Here is an 18,276-nt window from a genome sequence, read left to right on the forward strand (position 1 = left end):
AAAATGACATCTGCCAAGTGGGCGCTGGACTTTTCCTTCCTGTGAAAATTGCCACCTTATAGAGCCAACTTGCCTGTGACCTGACCGGGGATTTTACACACAAAAATTCCAGATGGTCGAGGATTTCTCCCAGACCAAAGCTGCCCCTTTCTCCAAACCTGGCTGCCATTGGAGTGCCAAACGTGCCCTCCAAAATGACATCTGCCAAGTTGGGTCTTGACTTTGTGTTCCTGTGCAAAAGTGCCACCTTACAGAGCCAACTTGCCTGTGGCCTGACCAGGGATTTTACACACAAAAATTCCAGATGGTCGAGGATTTCTCCCAGACCAAAGATGCCTATTTCTCCACACCTGGCTGTCATTTGAGTGCCAAACGTGCCCTCCAAAATGACATCTGCCAAGTTGGGTCTTGACTTTGTCTTCCTGTGCAAAAGTGCCACCTTACAGAGCCAACTTGCCTGTGGCCTGACCGGGGATTTTACACACAAAAATTCCAGATGGTCGAGGATTTCTCCCAGACCAAAGCTGCCTCTTTCTCCAAACCTGGCTGCCATTTGAGTGCCAAACGTGCCCTCCAAAATGACATCTGCCAAGTGGGCACTGGACTTCTGCTTCCTGTGAAAATTGCCACCTTACAGAGCCAACTTGCCTGTGGCCTGACCGGGGATTTTACACACAAAAATTCCAGATGGTCAAGGATTTCTCCCAGACCAAAGCTGCCCGTTCCTCCAAACCTAGCTGCCATTGGAGTGCCAAACGTGCCCTCCAAAATGACATCTGCCAAGTGGGCGCTGGACTTTTCCTTCCAGTGAAAATTGCCACCTTACAGAGCCAACTTGCCTGTGGCCTGACCGGGGATTTTACACACAAAAATTCCAGATGGTCGAGGATTTCTCCCAGACCAAAGCTGCCCCTTTCTCCAAACCTGGCTGCCATTTGAGTGCCAAACGTGCCCTCCAAAATAACATCTGCCAAGTGGACTCAGGACTTTTTATTCCTGGGCAAAAGTGCCACCTTACAGAGCCAACTTGTCTGTGGCGTGACCAGGGATTTTACACCAAAAATTTAAGATGGTCGAGGATTTCTCCCAGACCAAAGCTGCCCCTTTCTCCAAACCTGGCTGGCATTTGAGTGCCAAACGTGCCCTCCAAAATGACATCTGGCAAGTGGGCGCTGGACTTCTGCTTCCTGTGAAAATTGCCACCTTGCAGAGCCAACTTGCCTGTGGCCTGACCGGGGATTTTACACACAAAAATTCCAGATGGTCGAGGATTTCTCCCAGACCAAAGATGCCTATTTCTCCACACCTGGCTGCCATTGGAGTGCCAAACGTGCCCTCCAAAATGACATCTGGCAAGTTGGGTCTTGACTTTTTCTTCCTGTGCAAAAGTGCCGCCTTACAGAGCCAACTTGCCTGTGGCCTGACCAGGGATTTTACACACAAAAATTCCAGATGGTCGAGGATTTCTCCCAGACCAAAGCTGCCCCTTTCTCCAAACCTGGCTGCCATTGGAGTGCCAAACGTGCCCTCCAAAATGACATCTGCCAAGTGGGCGCTGGACTTTTCCTTCCGGTGAAAATTGCCACCTTACAGAGCCAACTTGCCTGTGACCTGACCGGGGATTTTACACACAAAAATTCCAGATGGTCGAGGATTTCTCCCAGACCAAAGCTGCCCCTTTCTCCAAACCTGGCTGCCATTTGAGTGCCAAACGTGCCCTCCAAAATAACATCTGCCAAGTGGACTCAGGACTTTTTATTCCTGGGCAAAAGTGCCACCTTACAGAGCCAACTTGTCTGTGGGGTGACCAGGGATTTTACACCAAAAATTTAAGATGGTCGAGGATTTCTCCCAGACCAAAGCTGCCCCTTTCTCCAAACCTGGCTGGCATTTGAGTGCCAAACGTGCCCTCCAAAATGACATCTGGCAAGTGGGCGCTGGACTTCTGCTTCCTGTGAAAATTGCCACCTTACAGAGCCAACTTGCCTGTGGCCTGACCGGGGATTTTACACACAAAAATTCCAGATGGTCGAGGATTTCTCCCAGACCAAAGATGCCTATTTCTCCACACCTGGCTGCCATTGGAGTGCCAAACGTGCCCTCCAAAATGACATCTGGCAAGTTGGGTCTTGACTTTTTCTTCCTGTGCAAAAGTGCCGCCTTACAGAGCCAACTTGCCTGTGGCCTGACCAGGGATTTTACACACAAAAATTCCAGATGGTCGAGGATTTCTCCCAGACCAAAGCTGCCCCTTTCTCCAAACCTGGCTGCCATTTGAGTGCCAAACCTGCCCTCCAAAATGACATCTGCCAAGTGGGCGCTGGACTTTTCCTTGCTGTGAAAATTGCCACCTTACAGAGCCAACTTGCCTGTGGCCTGACCAGGGATTTCACACACAAAAATTCCAGATGGTCGAGGATTTCTCCCAGACCAAAGATGCCTATTTCTCCACACCTGGCTGTCATTTGAGTGCAAAACGTGCCCTCTAAAATGACATCTGCCAAGTGGGCGCTGGACTTTTCCTTCCTGTGAAAACTGCCACCTTACAGAGCCAACTTGCCTGTGACCTGACCGGGGATTTTACACACAAAAATTCCAGATGGTCGAGGATTTCTCCCAGACCAAAGCTGCCCCTTTCTCCAAACCTGGCTGCCATTGGAGTGCCAAACGTGCCCTCCAAAATGACATCTGCCAAGTGGGCGCTGGACTTTTCCTTCCTGTGAAAATTGCCACCTTATAGAGCCAACTTGCCTGTGACCTGACCGGGGATTTTACACACAAAAATTCCAGATGGTCGAGGATTTCTCCCAGACCAAAGCTGCCCCTTTCTCCAAACCTGGCTGCCATTGGAGTGCCAAACGTGCCCTCCAAAATGACATCTGCCAAGTTGGGTCTTGACTTTGTGTTCCTGTGCAAAAGTGCCACCTTACAGAGCCAACTTGCCTGTGGCCTGACCAGGGATTTTACACACAAAAATTCCAGATGGTCGAGGATTTCTCCCAGACCAAAGATGCCTATTTCTCCACACCTGGCTGTCATTTGAGTGCAAAACGTGCCCTCCAAAATGACATCTGGCAAGTTGGGTCTTGACTTTGTCTTCCTGTGCAAAAGTGCCACCTTACAGAGCCAACTTGCCTGTTGCCTGACCGGGGATTTCACACACAAAAATTTCAGATGGTCGAGGATTTCTCCCAGACCAAAGCTGCCCCTTTCTCCAAACCTGGCTGCCATTGGAGTGCCAAACGTGCCCTCCAAAATGACATCTGCCAAGTGGGCGCTGGAATTTTCCTTCCTGTGAAAATTGCCACCTTACAGAGCCAACTTGCCTGTGGCCTGACCAGGGATTTTACACACAAAAATTCCAGATGGTCGAGGATTTCTCCCAGACCAAAGCTGCCCGTTTCTCCAAACCTGGCTGCCATTGGAGTGCCAAACGTGCCCTCCAAAATGACATCTGGCAAGTTGGGTCTTGACTTTGTCTTCCTGTGCAAAAGTGCCACCTTACAGAGCCAACTTGCCTGTGGCCTGACCGGGGATTTTACACACAAAAATTCCAGATGGTCGAGGATTTCTCCCAGAGCAAAGCTGCCCCTTTGTCCAAACCTGGCTGCCATTGGAGTGCCAAATGTTCCCTCCAAAATGACATCTGGCAAGTTGGGTTTTGACTTTGTCTTCCTGTGCAAAAATGCCACCTTACAGAGCCAACTTGCCTGAGGCCTGACTGGGGATTTTACACACAAAAATTCCAGATGGTCGAGGATTTCTCCCAGACCAAAGCTGCCCCTTTCTCCAAACCTGGCTGCCATTTGAGTGCCAAACGTGCCCTCCAAAATGACATCTGGCAAGTGGGCGCTGGACTTTTCCTTCCTGTGCAAATTCCCACCTTACAGAGCCAACTTGCCTGTGACCTGACCGGGGATTTTACACACAAAAATTCCAGATGGTCGAGGATTTCTCCCAGACCAAAGATGCCTATTTCTCCACACCTGGCTGCCATTTGAGTGCAAAACGTGCCCTCCAAAATGACATCTGGCAAGTTGGGTCTTGACTTTGTCTTCCTGTGCAAAAGTGCCACCTTACAGAGCCAACTTGCCTGTGGCCTGACCAGGGATATTACACACAAAAATTCCAGATGGTCGAGGATTTCTCCCAGACCAAAGCTGCCTCTTTCTCCAAACCTGGCTGCCATTCGAGTGCCAAACGTGCCCTCCAAAATGACATCTGCCAAATGGGCGCTGGACTTTTCCTTGCTGTGAAAATTGCCACCTTACAGAGCCAACTTGCCTGTGACCTGACCGGGGATTTTACACACAAAAATTCCAGATGGTCGAGGATTTCTCCCAGACCAAAGCTGCCCCTTTCTCCAAACCTGGCTGCCATTGGAGTGCCAAACGTGCCCTCCAAAATGACATCTGCCAAGTTGCGTCTTGACTTTGTCTTCCTGTGCAAAAGTGCCACCTTACAGAGCCAACTTGCCTGTGGCCTGACCGGGGATTTTACACACAAAAATTCCAGATGGTCGAGGATTTCTCCCAGACCAAAGCTGCCCCTTTCTCCAAACCTGGCTGCCATTTGAGTGCCAAACGTGCCCTCCAAAATGACATCTGCCAAGTGGTCGCTGGACTTTTCCTTCCTGTGCAAATTCCCACCTTACTGAGCCAACTTGCCTGTGACCTGACCGGGGATTTTACACACAAAAATTCCAGATGGTCGAGGATTTCTCCCAGACCAAAGACGCCTCTTTCTCCAAACCTGGCTGCCATTCGAGTGCCAAACGTGCCCTCCAAAATGACATCTGGCAAGTGGGCGCTGGAATTTTTCTTCCTATGCAAAAGTGCCACCTTACAGAGCCAACTTGCCTGTGGCCTGACCGGGATATTATACACAAAAATTCCAGATGGTCGAGGATTTCTCCCAGACCAAAGCTGCCCCTTTCTCCAAACCTGGCTGTCATTGGAGTGCCAAACGTGCCCTCCAAAATGACATCTGGCAAGTGGGCGCTGGAATTTTCCTTCCTGTGCAAAAGTGCCGCATTACAGAGCCAACTTGCCTGTGGCCTGACCAGGGATTTTACACACAAAAATTCCAGATGGTCGAGGATTTCTCCCAGACCAAAGCTGCCCCTTTCTCCAAACCTGGCTGCCATTTGAGTGCCAAACGTGCCCTCCAAAATGACATCTGCCAAGTGGGCGCTGGACTTTTCCTTGCTGTGAAAATTGCCACCTTACAGAGCCAACTTGCCTGTGGCCTGACCAGGGATTTCACACACAAAAATTCCAGATGGTCGAGGATTTCTCCCAGAACAAAGATGCCTATTTCTCCACACCTGGCTGTCATTTGAGTGCAAAACGTGCCCTCCAAAATGACATCTGCCAAGTTGGGTCTTGACTTTCTCTTCCTGTGCAAAAGTGCCACCTTACAGAGCCAACTTGCCTGTGGCCTGACCGGGGATTTTACACACAAAAATTCCAGATGGTCAAGGATTTCTCCCAGACCAAAGCTGCCCGTTTCTCCAAACCTGGCTGCCTTTTGAGTGCCAAACGTGCCCTCCAAAATGACATCTGCCAAGTGGGCGCTGGAATTTTCCTTCCGGTGAAAATTGCCACCTTAGAGAGCCAACTTGCCTGTTGCCTGACCGGGGATTTCACACACAAAAATTCCAGATGGTCGAGGATTTCTCCCAGACCAAAGCTGCCCCTTTCTCCAAACCTGGCTGCCATTGGAGTGCCAAACGTGCCCTCCAAAATGACATCTGCCAAGTGGGCGCTGGAATTTTCCTTCCTGTGAAAATTGCCACCTTACAGAGCCAACTTGCCTGTGGCCTGACCAGGGATTTTACACACAAAAATTCCAGATGGTCGAGGATTTCTCCCAGACCAAAGCTGCCCCTTTCTCCAAACCTGGCTGCAATTGGAGTGCCAAGCGTGCCCTCCAAAATGACATCTGCCAAGTGGGCGCTGGACTTTTCCTTCCTGTGAAAATTGCCACCTTATAGAGCCAACTTGCCTGTGACCTGACCGGGGATTTTACACACAAAAATTCCAGATGGTCGAGGATTTCTCCCAGACCAAAGCTGCCCCTTTCTCCAAACCTGGCTGCCATTGGAGTGCCAAACGTGCCCTCCAAAATGACATCTGGCAAGTTGGGTCTTGACTTTGTCTTCCTGTGCAAAAGTGCCACCTTACAGAGCCAACTTGCCTGTTGCCTGACCGGGGATTTTACACACAAAAATTCCAGATGGTCAAGGATTTCTCCCAGACCAAAGCTGCCCCTTTCTCCAAACCTGGCTGCCATTGGAGTGCCAAACGTGCCCTCCAAAATGACATCTGGCAAGTGGGCGCTGGAATTTTCCTTCCGGTGAAAATTGCCACCTTACAGAGCCAACTTGCCTGTTGCCTGACCGGGGATTTCACACACAAAAATTCCAGATGGTCGAGGATTTCTCCCAGATCAAAGCTGCCCCTTTCTCCAAACCTGGCTGCCATTGGAGTGCCAAACGTGCCCTCCAAAATGACATCTGGCAAGTTGGGTCTTGACTTTGTCTTCCTGTGCAAAAGTGCCACCTTACAGAGCCAACTTGCCTGTGGCCTGACCAGGGATTTTACACACAAAAATTCCAGATGGTCGAGGATTTCTCCCAGACCAAAGCTGCCCCTTTCTCCAAACCTGGCTGCCATTTGAGTGCCAAACGTGCCCTCCAAAATGACATCTGCCAAGTGGGCGCTGGACTTTTCCTTGCTGTGAAAATTGCCACCTTACAGAGCCAACTTGCCTGTGGCCTGACCAGGGATTTCACACACAAAAATTCCAGATGGTCGAGGATTTCTCCCAGACCAAAGCTGCCCCTTTCTCCAAACCTGGCTGTCATTTGAGTGCAAAACGTGCCCTCCAAAATGACATCTGGCAAGTTGTGTCTTGACTTTGTCTTCCTGTGCAAAAGTGCCACCTTACAGAGCCAACTTGCCTGTGGCCTGACCGGGGATATTACACACAAAAATTCCAGATGGTCGAGGATTTCTCCCAGACCAAAGCTGCCCCTTTCTCCAAACCTGGCTGCCATTTGAGTGCCAAACGTGCCCTCCAAAATGACATCTGCCAAATGGGCGCTGGACTTTTCCTTCCTGTGAAAATTGCCACCTTACAGAGCCAACTTGCCTGTGACCTGACCGGGGATTTTACACACAAAAATTCCAGATGGTCGAGGATTTCTCCCAGACCAAAGCTGCCCCTTTCTCCAAACCTGGCTGCCATTTGAGTGCCAAACGTGCCCTCCAAAATGACATCTGCCAAGTGGGCGCTGGAATTTTCCTTCCTGTGAAAATTGCCACCTTACAGAGCCAACTTGCCTGTGGCCTCACCGGGGATTTTACACACAAAAATTCCAGATGGTCGAGGATTTCTCCCAGATCAAAGCTGCCCCTTTCTCCAAACCTGGCTGCCATTGGAGTGCCAAACGTGCCCTCCAAAATGACATCTGGCAAGTTGGGTCTTGACTTTGTCTTCCTGTGCAAAAGTGCCACCTTACAGAGCCAACTTGCCTGTGGCCTGACCAGGGATTTTACACACAAAAATTCCAGATGGTCGAGGATTTCTCCCAGACCAAAGCTGCCCCTTTCTCCAAACCTGGCTGCCATTTGAGTGCCAAACGTGCCCTCCAAAATGACATCTGCCAAGTGGGCGCTGGACTTTTCCTTGCTGTGAAAATTGCCACCTTACAGAGCCAACTTGCCTGTGGCCTGACCAGGGATTTCACACACAAAAATTCCAGATGGTCGAGGATTTCTCCCAGACCAAAGATGCCTATTTCTCCACACCTGGCTGTCATTTGAGTGCAAAACGTGCCCTCCAAAATGACATCTGGCAAGTTGGGTCTTGACTTTGTCTTCCTGTGCAAAAGTGCCACCTTACAGAGCCAACTTGCCTGTGGCCTGACCGGGGATATTACACACAAAAATTCCAGATGGTCGAGGATTTCTCCCAGACCAAAGCTGCCCCTTTCTCCAAACCTGGCTGCCATTTGAGTGCCAAACGTGCCCTCCAAAATGACATCTGCCAAATGGGCGCTGGACTTTTCCTTCCTGTGAAAATTGCCACCTTACAGAGCCAACTTGCCTGTGACCTGACCGGGGATTTTACACACAAAAATTCCAGATGGTCGAGGATTTCTCCCAGACCAAAGCTGCCCCTTTCTCCAAACCTGGCTGCCATTTGAGTGCCAAACGTGCCCTCCAAAATGACATCTGGCAAGTTGGGTCTTGACTTTCTCTTCCTGTGCAAAAGTGCCACCTTACAGAGCCAATTTGCCTGAGGCCTGACCAGGGATTTTACACACAAAAATTCCAGATGGTCAAGGATTTCTCCCAGACCAAAGCTGCCCCTTTCTCCAAACCTGGCTGCCATTTGAGTGCCAAACGTGCCCTCCAAAATGACATCTGCCAAGTGGGCGCTGGAATTTTCCTTCCGGTGAAAATTGCCACCTTACAGAGCCAACTTGGCTGTTGCCTGACCGGGGATTTCACACACAAAAATTCCAGATGGTCGAGGATTTCTCCCAGACCAAAGCTGCCCCTTTCTCCAAACCTGGCTGCCATTGGAGTGCCAAACGTGCCCTCCAAAATGACATCTGCCAAGTGGGCGCTGGAATTTTCCTTCCTGTGAAAATTGCCACCTTACAGAGCCAACTTGCCTGTTGACTGACCGGGGATTTCACACACAAAAATTCCAGATGGTCGAGGATTTCTCCCAGACCAAAGCTGCCCCTTTCTCCAAACCTGGCTGCCATTGGAGTGCCAAACGTGCCCTCCAAAATGACATCTGCCAAGTGGGCGCTGGAATTTTCCTTCCTGTGAAAATTGCCACCTTACAGAGCCAACTTGCCTGTTGCCTGACCGGGGATTTCACACACAAAAATTCCAGATGGTCGAGGATTTCTCCCAGACCAAAGCTGCCCCTTTCTCCAAACCTGGCTGCCATTGGAGTGCCAAACGTGCCCTCCAAAATGACATCTGCCAAGTGGGCGCTGGACTTTTCCTTCCTGTGAAAATTGCCACCTTATAGAGCCAACTTGCCTGTGACCTGACCGGGGATTTTACACACAAAAATTCCAGATGGTCGAGGATTTCTCCCAGACCAAAGCTGCCCCTTTCTCCAAACCTGGCTGCCATTGGAGTGCCAAATGTTCCCTCCAAAATGACATCTGGCAAGTTGGGTGTTGACTTTGTCTTCCTGTGCAAAAATGCCACCTTACAGAGCCAACTTGCCTGAGGCCTGACTGGGGATTTTACACACAAAAATTCCAGATGGTCGAGGATTTCTCCCAGACCAAAGATGCCCCTTTCTCCAAACCTGGCTGCCATTAGAGTGCCAAACGTGCCCTCCAAAATGACATCTGGCAAGTGGGCGCTGGACTTTTCCTTCCTGTGCAAATTCCCACCTTACAGAGCCAACTTGCCTGTGACCTGACCGGGGATTTTACACACAAAAATTCCAGATGGTCGAGGATTTCTCCCAGACCAAAGCTGCCCCTTTCTCCAAACCTGGCTGCCATTTGAGTGCCAAACGTGCCCTCTAAAATGACATCTGCCAAGTGGGCGCTGGACTTTTCCTTCCGGTGAAAATTGCCACCTTACAGAGCCAACTTGCCTGTGACCTGACCGGGGATTTTACACACAAAAATTCCAGATGGTCGAGGATTTCTCCCAGACCAAAGACGCCTCTTTCTCCAAACCTGGCTGCCATTCGAGTGCCAAACGTGCCCTCCAAAATGACATCTGGCAAGTGTGCGCTGGAATTTTTCTTCCTGTGCAAAAGTGCCACCTTACAGAGCCAACTTGCCTGTGGCCTGACCGGGATATTATACACAAAAATTCCAGATGGTCGAGGATTTCTCCCAGACCAAAGCTGCCCCTTTCTCCAAACCTGGCTGCCATTTGAGTGCCAAACCTGCCCTCCAAAATGACATCTGGCAAGTGGGCGCTGGAATTTTCCTTCCTGTGCAAAAGTGCCGCCTTACAGAGCCAACTTGCCTGTGGCCTGACCAGGGATTTTACACACAAAAATTCCAGATGGTCGAGGATTTCTCCCAGACCAAAGATGCCTATTTCTCCAAACCTGGCTGCCATTTGAGTGCCAAACGTGCCCTCCAAAATGACATCTGCCAAGTGGGCGCTGGACTTTTCCTTGCTGTGAAAATTGCCACCTTACAGAGCCAACTTGCCTGTGGCCTGACCAGGGATTTCACACACAAAAATTCCAGATGGTCGAGGATTTCTCCCAGAACAAAGATGCCTATTTCTCCACACCTGGCTGTCATTTGAGTGCAAAACGTGCCCTCCAAAATGACATCTGGCAAGTTGGGTCTTGACTTTGTCTTCCTGTGCAAAAGTGCCACCTTACAGAGCCAACTTGCCTGTGGCCTGACCGGGGATTTTACACACAAAAATTCCAGATGGTCAAGGATTTCTCCCAGACCAAAGCTGCCCCTTTCTCCAAACCTGGCTGCCATTGGAGTGCCAAACGTGCCCTCCAAAATGACATCTGCCAAGTGGGCGCTGGAATTTTCCTTCCGGTGAAAATTGCCACCTTACAGAGCCAACTTGCCTGTTGCCTGACCGGGGATTTCACACACAAAAATTCCAGATGGTCGAGGATTTCTCCCAGACCAAAGCTGCCCCTTTCTCCAAACCTGGCTGCCATTGGAGTGCCAAACGTGCCCTCCAAAATGACATCTGGCAAGTTGGGTCTTGACTTTGTCTTCCTGTGCAAAAGTGCCACCTTACAGAGCCAACTTGCCTGTTGCCTGACCGGGGATTTCACACACAAAAATTCCAGATGGTCGAGGATTTCTCCCAGACCAAAGCTGCCCCTTTCTCCAAACCTGGCTGCCATTGGAGTGCCAAACGTGCCCTCCAAAATGACATCTGCCAAGTGGGCGCTGGAATTTTCCTTCCTGTGAAAATTGCCCCCTTACAGAGCCAACTTGCCTGTTGCCTGACCGGGGATTTCACACACAAAAATTCCAGATGGTCGAGGATTTCTCCCAGACCAAAGCTGCCCCTTTCTCCAAACCTGGCTGCCATTGGAGTGCCAAACGTGCCCTCCAAAATGACATCTGCCAAGTGGGCGCTGGACTTTTCCTTCCTGTGAAAATTGCCACCTTAGAGAGCCAACTTGCCTGTTGCCTGACCGGGGATTTCACACACAAAAATTCCAGATGGTCGAGGATTTCTCCCAGACCAAAGCTGCCCCTTTCTCCAAACCTGGCTGCCATTGGAGTGCCAAACGTGCCCTCCAAAATGACATCTGCCAAGTGGGCGCTGGACTTTTCCTTCCTGTGAAAATTGCCACCTTATAGAGCCAACTTGCCTGTGACCTGACCGGGGATTTTACACACAAAAATTCCAGATGGTCGAGGATTTCTCCCAGACCAAAGCTGCCCCTTTCTCCAAACCTGGCTGTCATTGGAGAGCCAAATGTTCCCTCCAAAATGACATCTGGCAAGTTGGGTTTTGACTTTGTCTTCCTGTGCAAAAATGCCACCTTACAGAGCCAACTTGCCTGAGGTCTGACTGGGGATTTTACACACAAAAATTCCAGATGGTCGAGGATTTCTCCCAGACCAAAGATGCCCCTTTCTCCAAACCTGGCTGCCATTAGAGTGCCAAACGTGCCCTCCAAAATGACATCTGGCAAGTGGGCGCTGGACTTTTCCTTCCTGTGCAAATTCCCACCTTACAGAGCCAACTTGCCTGTGACCTGACCGGGGATTTTACACACAAAAATTCCAGATGGTCGAGGATTTCTCCCAGACCAAAGCTGCCCCTTTCTCCAAACCTGGCTGCCATTTGAGTGCCAAACGTGCCCTCTAAAATGACATCTGCCAAGTGGGCGCTGGACTTTTCCTTCCGGTGAAAATTGCCACCTTACAGAGCCAACTTGCCTGTGACCTGACCGGGGATTTTACACACAAAAATTCCAGATGGTCGAGGATTTCTCCCAGACCAAAGACGCCTCTTTCTCCAAACCTGGCTGCCATTCGAGTGCCAAACGTGCCCTCCAAAATGACATCTGCCAAGTGTGCGCTGGAATTTTTCTTCCTGTGCAAAATTACCACCTTACAGAGCCAACTTGCCTGTGGCCTGACCGGGATATTATACACAAAAATTCCAGATGGTCGAGGATTTCTCCCAGACCAAAGCTGCCCCTTTCTCCAAACCTGGCTGCCATTTGAGTGCCAAACCTGCCCTCCAAAATGACATCTGGCAAGTGGGCGCTGGAATTTTCCTTCCTGTGCAAAAGTGCCGCCTTACAGAGCCAACTTGCCTGTGGCCTGACCAGGGATTTTACACACAAAAATTCCAGATGGTCGAGGATTTCTCCCAGACCAAAGATGCCTATTTCTCCAAACCTGGCTGCCATTTGAGTGCCAAACGTGCCCTCCAAAATGACATCTGCCAAGTGGGCGCTGGACTTTTCCTTGCTGTGAAAATTGCCACCTTACAGAGCCAACTTGCCTGTGGCCTGACCAGGGATTTCACACACAAAAATTCCAGATGGTCGAGGATTTCTCCCAGAACAAAGATGCCTATTTCTCCACACCTGGCTGTCATTTGAGTGCAAAACGTGCCCTCCAAAATGACATCTGCCAAGTTGGGTCTTGACTTTCTCTTCCTGTGCAAAAGTGCCACCTTACAGAGCCAACTTGCCTGTGGCCTGACCGGGGATTTTACACACAAATATTCCAGATGGTCAAGGATTTCTCCCAGACCAAAGCTGCCCCTTTCTCCAAACCTGGCTGCCATTGGAGTGCCAAACGTGCCCTCCAAAATGACATCTGCCAAGTGGGCGCTGGAATTTTCCTTCCGGTGAAAATTGCCACCTTACAGAACCAACTTGCCTGTGACCTGACCGGGGATTTCACACACAAAAATTCCAGATGGTCGAGGATTTCTCCCAGATCAAAGCTGCCCCTTTCTCCAAACCTGGCTGCCATTGGAGTGCCAAACGTGCCCTCCAAAATGACATCTGGCAAGTTGGGTCTTGACTTTGTCTTCCTGTGCAAAAGTGCCACCTTACAGAGCCAACTTGCCTGTGGCCTGACCAGGGATTTTACACACAAAAATTCCAGATGGTCGAGGATTTCTCCCAGACCAAAGCTGCCCCTTTCTCCAAACCTGGCTGCCATTTGAGTGCCAAACGTGCCCTCCAAAATGACATCTGCCAAGTGGGCGCTGGACTTTTCCTTGCTGTGAAAATTGCCACCTTACAGAGCCAACTTGCCTGTGGCCTGACCAGGGATTTCACACACAAAAATTCCAGATGGTTGAGGATTTCTCCCAGACCAAAGATGCCTATTTCTCCACACCTGGCTGTCATTTGAGTGCAAAACGTGCCCTCCAAAATGACATCTGGCAAGTTGGGTCTTGACTTTGTCTTCCTGTGCAAAAGTGCCACCTTACAGAGCCAACTTGCCTGTGGCCTGACCGGGGATATTACACACAAAAATTCCAGATGGTCGAGGATTTCTCCCAGACCAAAGCTGCCCCTTTCTCCAAACCTGGCTGCCATTTGAGTGCCAAACGTGCCCTCCAAAATGACATCTGGCAAGTTGGGTCTTGACTTTCTCTTCCTGTGCAAAAGTGCCACCTTACAGAGCCAATTTGCCTGAGGCCTGACCAGGGATTTTACACACAAAAATTCCAGATGGTCAAGGATTTCTCCCAGACCAAAGCTGCCCCTTTCTCCAAACCTGGCTGCCATTAGAGTGCCAAACGTGCCCTCCAAAATGACATCTGCCAAGTGGGCGCTGGAATTTTCCTTCCGGTGAAAATTGCCACCTTACAGAGCCAACTTGCCTGTTGCCTGACCGGGGATTTCACACACAAAAATTCCAGATGGTCGAGGATTTCTCCCAGACCAAAGCTGCCCCTTTCTCCAAACCTGGCTGCCATTGGAGTGCCAAACGTGCCCTCCAAAATGACATCTGCCAAGTGGGCGCTGGAATTTTCCTTCCTGTGAAAATTGCCACCTTACAGATCCAACTTGCCTGTTGCCTGACCGGGGATTTCACACACAAAAATTCCAGATGGTCGAGGATTTCTCCCAGACCAAAGCTGCCCCTTTCTCCAAACCTGGCTGCCATTGGAGTGCCAAACGTGCCCTCCAAAATGACATCTGCCAAGTGGGCGCTGGACTTTTCCTTCCTGTGAAAATTGCCACCTTATAGAGCCAACTTGCCTGTGACCTGACCGGGGATTTTACACACAAAAATTCCAGATGGTCGAGGATTTCTCCCAGAACAAAGCTACCCCTTTCTCCAAACCTGGCTGCCATTGGAGTGCCAAAGGTGCCCTCCAAAATGACATCTGCCAAGTTGGGTCCTGACTTTGTGTTCCTGTGCAAAAGTGCCACCATGCACAGCCAATTTGCCTGTGGCCTGACCAGGGATTTTACACACAAAAATTCCAGATGGTCGAGGATTTCTCCCAGACCAAAGCTGCCCCTTTCTCCAAACCTGGCTGCCATTTGAGTGCCAAATGTGCCCTCCAAAATGACATCTGGCAAGTGGGCGCTGGACTTTTCCTTCCTGTGCAAATTGCCACCTTACAGAGACAACTTGCCTGTGGCCTGACCGGGGATTTCACACACAAAAATTCCAGATGGTCGAGGATTTCTCCCAGACCAAAGCTACCCCTTTCTCCAAACCTGGCTGCCATTGGAGTGCCAAACGTGCCCTCCAAAATGACATCTGCCAAGTTGGGTCCTGACTTTGTGTTCCTGTGCAAAAGTGCCACCATGCACAGCCAATTTGCCTGTGGCCTGACCAGGGATTTTACACACAAAAATTCCAGATGGTCAAGGATTTCTCCCAGACCAAAGCTGCCCCTTTCTCCAAACCTGGCTGCCATTTGAGTGCCAAACCTGCCCTCCAAAATGACATCTGCCAAGTGGGCGCTGGACTTTTCCTTCCTGTGCAAATTGCCACCTTACAGAGACAACTTGCCTGTGGCCTGACCGGGGATTTCACACACAAAAATTCCAGATGGTCGAGGATTTCTCCCAGACCAAAGCTGCCCCTTTCTCCGAACCTGGCTGCCATTGGAGTGCCAAACGTGCCCTAAAATGACATCTGCCAAGTGGGCGCTGGACTTTTCCTTCCGGTGAAAATTGCCACCTTACAGAGCCAACTTGCCTGTGACCTGACCGGGGATTTTACACACAAAAATTCCAGATGGTCGAGGATTTCTCCCAGACCAAAGACGCCTCTTTCTCCAAACCTGGCTGCCATTTGAGTGCCAAACGTGCCCTCCAAAATGACATCTGCCAAGTGGGCACAGGACTTTTCCTTCCTGTGAAAATTGCCACCTTATAGAGCCAACTTGCCTGTGACCTGACCGGGGATTTTACACACAAAAATTCCAGATGGTCGAGGATTTCTCCCAGACCAAAGCTGCCCCTTTCTCCAAACCTGGCTGCCATTGGAGTGCCAAACGTGCCCTCCAAAATGACATCTGCCAAGTTGGGTCCTGACTTTGTGTTCCTGTGCAAAGGTGCCACCATGCACAGCCAATTTGCCTGTGGCCTGACCAGGGATTTTACACACAAAAATTCCAGATGGTCGAGGATTTCTCCCAGACCAAAGCTGCCCCTTTCTCCAAACCTGGCTGCCATTGGAGTGCTAAACGTGCCCTCCAAAATGACATCTGCCAAGTGGGCGCTGGACTTTTCCTTCCTGTGCAAATTCCCACCTTACAGAGCCAACTTGCCTGTGGCCTGACCGGGGATTTTACACACAAAAATTCCAGATGGTCGAGGATTTCTCCCAGACCAAAGACGCCTCTTTCTCCAAACCTGGCTGCCATTTGATTGCCAAACGTGCCCTCCAAAATGACATCTGCCAAGTGGGCGCTGGACTTTTCCTTCCTGTGAAAATTGCCACCTTACAGAGCCAAATTGCCTGTGGCCTGACCGGCGATTTTACACACAAAAATTCCAGATGGTCGAGGATTTCTCCCAGAACAAAGATGCCTCTTTCTTCACACCTGGCTGCCATTTGAGTGCCAAACGTGCCCTCCAAAATGACATCTGCCAAGTGGGCGCTGGACTTTTCCTTCCTGTGCACAAATTGCCACCTTACAGAGCCAACTTGCCTGTTGCCTGACCGGGGATTTCACACACAAAAATTCCAGATGGTCGAGGATTTCTCCCAGACCAAAGCTGCCCCTTTCTCCAAACCTGGCTGCCATTTGAGTGCCAAACGTGCCCTAAAATGACATCTGGCAAGTGGGCGCTGGACTTTTCCTTCCTGTGCAAATTGCCACCTTACAGAGACAACTTGCCTGTGGCCTGACCGGGGAATTTACACACAAAAATTCCAGATGGTCAAGGATTTCTCCCAGACCAAAGCTGCCCCTTTCTCCAAACCTGGCTGCCATTGGAGTGCCAAACGTGCCCTCCAAAATGACATCTGGCAAGTTGGGTCTTGACTTTTTCTTCCTGTGCAAAAGTGCCACCTTACAGAGCCAACTTGCCTGTGGCCTGACCGGGATATTATACACAAAAATTCCAGATGGTCGAGGATTTCTCCCAGACCAAAGCTGCCCCTTTCTCCAAACCTGGCTGCCATTTGAGTGCCAAACGTGCCCTCCAAAATGACATCTGCCAAGTGGGCGCTGGAATTTTTCTTCCTGTGCAAAAGTGCCACCTTACAGAGCCAACTTGCCTGTGACCTGACCGGGGATTTTACACACAAAAATTCCAGATGGTCGAGGATTTCTCCCAGACCAAAGATGCCCCTATCTCCAAACCTGGCTGCCATTTGAGTGCTAAACGTGCTCTCTAAAATGACATCAGCCAAGTGGGCGCTGGACTTTTCCTTCCGGTGAAAATTGCCACCTTATAGAGCCAACTTGCCTGTGACCTGACCAGGGATTTTACACACAAAAATTCCAGATGGTCAAGGATTTCTCCCAGACCAAAGCTGCCCCTTTCTCCAAACCTGGCTGCCATTTGAGTGCCAAACGTGCCCTCCAAAATGACATCTGCCAAGTGGGCGCTGGACTTTTCCTTCCTGTGCAAATTGCCACCTTACAGAGCCAACTTGCCTGTGGCCTGACCGGGGATTTTACACACAAAAATTCCAGATGGTCGAGGATTTCTCCCAGACCAAAGCTGCCCCTTTCTCCAAACCTGGCTGCCATTGGAGTGCCAAACGTGCCCTCCAAAATGACATCTGGCAAGTTGGGTCTTGACTTTGTCTTCCTGTGAAAAAATTGCCACCTTAACAGAGCCAACTTGCCTGTGGCCTGACCAGGGATTTTACACACAAAAATTCCAGATGGTCAAGGATTTCTCCCAGACCAAAGCTGCCCCTTTCTCCAAACCTGGCTGCCATTTGAGTGCTAAACGTGCCCTCCAAAATGACATCTGCCAAGTGGGCGCTGGACTTTTCCTTCCTGTGCAAATTCCCACCTTACAGAGCCAACTTGCCTGTGGCCTGATCGGGGATTTCACACACAAAAATTCCAGATGGTCGAGGATTTCTCCCAGACCAAAGACGCCTCTTTCTCCAAACCTGGCTGCCATTTGATTGCCAAACGTGCCCTCCAAAATGACATCTGCCAAGTGGGCGCTGGACTTTTCCTTCCTGTGAAAATTGCCACCTTACAGAGCCAACTTGCCTGTGGCCTGACCGGCGATTTTACACACAAAAATTCCAGATGGTCGAGGATTTCTCCCAGAACAAAGATGCCTCTTTCTTCACACCTGGCTGCCATTGGAGTGCCAAACGTGCCCTCCAAAATGACATCTGCCAAGTGGGCGCTGGACTTTTCCTTCCTGTGCACAAATTGCCACCTTACAGAGCCAACTTGCCTGTGGCCTCACCGGGGATTTTACACACAAAAATTCCAGATGGTCGAGGATTTCTCCCAGACCAAAGCTGCCCCTTTCTCCAAACCTGGCTGCCATTTGAGTGCCAAATGTGCCCTCCAAAATGACATCTGGCAAGTTGGGTCTTGACTTTTTCTTCCTGTGCAAAATTGCCACCTTACAGAGCCAATTTGCCTGTGGCCTGACCGGGGATTTTACACACAAAAATTCCAGATGGTCGAGGATTTCTCCCAGACCAAAGCTGCCCCTTTCTCCAAACGTGGCTGCCATTTGAGTGCCAAACGTGCCCTCCAAAATGACATCTGCCAAGTGGGCACTGGACTTCTGCTTCCTGTGAAAATTGCCACCTTACAGAGCCAACTTGCCTGTGACCTGACCGGGGATTTT

Source organism: Cinclus cinclus, unplaced genomic scaffold (genome assembly GCF_963662255.1).
Source record: "Cinclus cinclus unplaced genomic scaffold, bCinCin1.1 SCAFFOLD_36, whole genome shotgun sequence".
Taxonomy (NCBI): domain Eukaryota; kingdom Metazoa; phylum Chordata; class Aves; order Passeriformes; family Cinclidae; genus Cinclus; species Cinclus cinclus.